This window comes from Myotis davidii, unplaced genomic scaffold, assembly GCF_000327345.1.
Source record: "Myotis davidii unplaced genomic scaffold, ASM32734v1 scaffold168, whole genome shotgun sequence".
NCBI classification, from domain to species: domain Eukaryota; kingdom Metazoa; phylum Chordata; class Mammalia; order Chiroptera; family Vespertilionidae; genus Myotis; species Myotis davidii.
In genome coordinates this window covers 4,370,999-4,375,809 of record NW_006383016.1, presented here as the reverse complement: position 1 = coordinate 4,375,809, position 4,811 = coordinate 4,370,999, and positions in this window count along the sequence as shown.

Below are 4,811 nucleotides of genomic sequence, written 5' to 3'. Positions count from 1 at the left end.
TTCCTCGCCAGTCTGGGTGAGGGGCTGATGGCTGTTTGTAGGCTGGCCACAGCTCCTTCAGGGTGGTGGTCCCTCCTGGGGTGCCTGTCCAGCCTGGGTGAGGGGCTGATGGCTGTTTGTAGGCTGGCCATGGCCCCAGCCACCTAAGCCCCCAGTTGAGGTTGGCTGGAAGTAGGTATCTGGGGTTTATTTACCTTCTATAATTGAAACTTTGTTGCCTTCATTGGAGGCCAGAGCCAGCAGGGCAGGTGGGAAGCTTGGCTTCTTCCATCACCGGGGCAACCAAGCCTCTTGCTTGCTCCAGCTCTGTGGCCGCCGGGCCATCTTGGGGATCCGTGGCTGCCGGCCGCCATCTTGGTTGGGTTATTTGCATATAGTCGCTCTGATTGACTGGTAGGCGTGGCTTGGGGGGGCATAATGAAGGTACGGTCAATTTGAATGTTTCTCTTTTATTAGATTAGATAGTCTATAAACAGCACAACTCTATAAGCATTATTAAGCTCTCCTCTCATCCAAACTCTATTAAGTATAAATTATTCATAACTTTTTTGCAGATGCTGTGACATTTTTGTTTATCTTTACAATGCCATGACACATTCAAGCAGATAATTATTCTGCCGATTTTCACATATAAGGAAACCGAGGCCCAGGGAAACTATGTGACTTTCTACTTTACTCAGGTTAGGGGGCCAGGCAGAGGCTCCTCTAGTTACAAACTCTCCCCTGCCTGATGCTGTCTCACAGAAGAAGTAAGTCAAGACCAGGCCACATAGAATCCAGTTAAGAGTATAACTCTGGCACACTTAAAAGAAATTAGAGAATAACAAAGTACTGAACAAGAAGCATTTAGAAAGGTTAATGAGTGTCCAGAACCAGCTTGGAAAGGGTGTAATGGAGAAGGTGAATGTTGAGCTGGAATTAGGACACTCTATGTAAGGTGACCAGCTGGGCTAAACTCAGAGGTGGGACAGCTGCAACTCATGTAGGAAATGACAGGAGCAGGGGCAGAATAGCCAGGGGTTAGATTGATTAAGTCCAAGAATGGCCAAACTCATCCATCTGTCCATTCATTCACTTAACATTTTTGAGCACTTTATATATATTGGGCATTGTACTAAGCACTGGGGATATAAAGATCAATAATAGTATCTCAGGCAATTTACTGTCTAATGAGAGAAACAGATAATTACAGTGCATTTTTAGAAGTGCTAAGATGAGAGTGTTAGAGGTTTGGATATAGCTAGGTTCTTCCGTCCTACTCATCATGCTTCTCCCGTATGAGTCTGGGTCCCTAGAGACTCACCCAGAACTGGAGCTCAGAGCCTGAGACTCCCTCCTGATTGAAAACGACAACTGCGCCCTCAGCCGCCAGCCCGCTCTGCATGCACCTCCGCACCTTAGTATTTTACTTCCGCACTGCGCCTCCTCTGAGTCTCGATATGTTTTTCTCTTTCCTTCTAGTTGTAGAATTTCCACTCAGCCAGCCTTCCTGTGGTTCTGGATGATGTCCCTGCCGTCTTTTAGTTGTATTTTTGAAGTGGTTGCTCGAGGCAGCAAACTCCGGTGTTTACCTATGCCACCATCTTGGTTTCTCCCCCACAATACATATTTTGAGTGTTTTGTAAGTTATTTGAATTTGACCATATGCTAGGCCTGGACCACTGGGTCACTGTTTTAAAGGAAAAACCCCATTTGATATGAAATCAAGTCTTCTAGGCAGCCCAACTCTTTTCTCCCAGCCATTCTTCCCTCCCCCTCACCCCAATACCACCTGCTCTTTTTGTGGACGTAGCTCCACAGACAAATCGGGCTTCCTCCAACCCCCCACCCCTTGCTCCCCGAATAATATTCTTCATTCAGCTAAATCAGGACTAGACTTCCCAGACTGTGATCTCTTAAATATGACCTTATGGACAAATTTAAAAGTTCAGAGAATAAATACTAGCATACTGAGGTCAGTTTACTTTCTTATTCAGGAAGGAAGGGACTATTTCTTCCGAGATACTTGAACTTCCTTCCAGCTTCTTTCCCATATCTAGGTAAGGGCCAGGGCAGAGAAGCAGATAGGTACAAAGAGAAGGGGAAATCAGTCCTGGTTTGGGATTTGCACACTGTGGCCCAGTGCTTCCCGCTGAGTGAAGTAAGGATGATGGATGCCACCGTCTAAAGCTACACCCACATGCAAACTCTGTGGCCGTTCTGATGACAGGAAAGTAAATATGATGGCAGTTAATTGTTTCCTTCTTTCTAATACACACACATTATGCTTACATGGTTACTTATTACCATGTAGGCAAGAGAAAATGTTTCTTCTCTTCCATGCAGAACACTGGAATCAGTTACAGTATCATCAGAATGCAACAAATACCCTTTTCTATCATCATAAAGGAAAACAGCCTTTTAAATAAGATGTTTCGGTGGAATATTCTTTTATTGTGGTTCATGCTAGGAGCTTTATGATATATTGTCACAATTAAATGATTGCCTTTCCTTCTGCCGATTAAAAAATTAGCACAGTGTGAAACCACACTGAATCTTTTAAAAATCAGAATGGAATAACATATAATTAATCTTATGTGTCACCCGGGCTCATTTTTTAATGTGGTAATAGCTATCAATTTGAACTCATTCTAATGCTGCAGGATTGAAACTCTTTGCAATTATGGGCACTGTGTGGGATGATACCTGCCTGGTTGCCTGACATATGGTAGGTGCTCGATGGAAGCCAGTTCAATCTGGAGGTGAGTGTGACGACTGAAAGTGATCCCACACCAGCCAGAACAAGTGCAGTGTTTGGTGAACAACCTCAGAGGATTTGATGTGATTTTTCCAGGAGGTGCAGGTACCATCTTTGACAAAATTACAGGAGTTTATTCAACCATGCCTTCCTGGAGCCCTCAAAGTTACTGGTTGATAGTGTCCTTTTCTTTATCTCAGAAGTTTCACTCTCTTTAAATTACCTTTAGTATGCAGTTCAGAAGAAACTTTTTTCTTCAGTCTTGTATATTGTAGTACCAAAATTTTCAGAAGTGTCTTTTGGGTCACTAATAATTTTTCTCTGGCTCTAACTTTAATGATCATTTTGGAGTTATTGCACATTGTTACTGGTTATATTGCTAATGTATTGCCATATTACTGGAATGTCCTATTAGAATTATTCCCCATGTTACAATGTATTGACTCTAATTTGGGATGTACCGTAAAAGTGTTTTTGTTCTTAGGCAAATTATTTTGATATTTAGACATATAAAGAATTTGAGTCTTTTTAACAAACTGATTAACTTAAAAGTCACAGATTCCTTTAATTCCCAATCTAGTCCTAATGTCAGGATTCTGTTTTCCCAGAAGTTAAGTTTGCAACTTGAGTTGTTCCATGTATTTATTTACAATTTGACTTGACTCATTAATTTGACTGCTATACTATGGTATTATGAGGGAAATTAAAGTTAAAATGCAAACCTTTTAGTAGAACATAAAAATCACATTTTACCGTTTCTTCTCACTAAGTAACACCTCACTATGTGGGTATTATCTACTAGAGAGAACAGCATCATTCAAATGATTGTTTTTCAATTAAAGTTTGCCTGAAATAATTTGAGTTGTATTTATTCTGTCTCCTACATCTTTTTGCTCACTACCAAATCTTTTCAAATCATAGCAACCCACTAAATTAACTTGTCTGTGAATTTTAATGTAAAATAAGCAGTGTTGGCAGAACATATTTAATACAGTCATTCTTCCAAATAGACTGAATTATTGTTAAAGTTAAAAATGGAGCCAGCTCATCTCTGATAAGTTTCTAGATTCCCAAGGATGCTATCAATTTCTGAAACACTAACTGAAGAATCTCTTTGTGACAGGTAGTCTGCTAGGTTCTAAGAGTGATACAAAAAACAGGGTTTCTCTGCTCTTAAGGACCTAACAATTTATAAGGAGATAGACACATGCTTAAGTGACTGTAATACAAGGTAGATCATGACTGAGGTTTGAATAGAAGCACAAAGTAATTGCTGTAGGAGGACAGGGGTGCTGAAACAGTTCCCAGTTGTGTGTGTCGGGAGTGGGGAGTGTCATTTGAAATGTTCCTGGTGAGTGGAAACAGTTCCATAGGCTGCTCTTTTGTGGACCTCAAGAACATTATGAACTATGTTATATTCCTAGAAAAAAAAAGCTGTACAGGTGCCTAAGCAAGTGCCAACTGGGATTCTGAGGTGGTCTTCTGGGGAATGGTGACTGGCTGCCCGTCTGAGAGTGAGTGTTGATTGTCATCTCAGAGTGAGCATGGATTGAGTTGATGCACCTGGGAGCTGGGATGAGCGTGTAAGACCATGGAGGGGACAGGGTGGCTAATACCTTCCCCATGAAAACGAGGCACTCATTCAGGGTAACAGTGTGAGCAGAGTAAGTACACAAAGCCCAACGTACCACCTTTTTGAAAGAAATGGCATAGGCTGCATTGGGGTCTACGTGACGAAGTGTAACAAAGAAGAGATACTTGTCTCCCACACACAGACCCCAAGGCAACTTACACCTGGGGACTCAGGGATCAGAGATCCAGTGCTGTGCCCAGCAGTCAGCAGGAGACACTGGCACTTGGCAAGGCAGGGTTTCCATGAAGGGCTCCAACATTGGTGATGATGCCAGTCAGTCAGTTTTGGAATGTTGACCTGGTAGGATGACCAATCATTCTCTTTTCCCCAGGACTTTCTCGGGTTTAACATGGAAAGTCCTACATCTTGAAAAACCCTTTAGTCCTAAGCAAACCAGGACAGCTGATCACCCACTTGAGGAACAGACCACTATTTATGGTC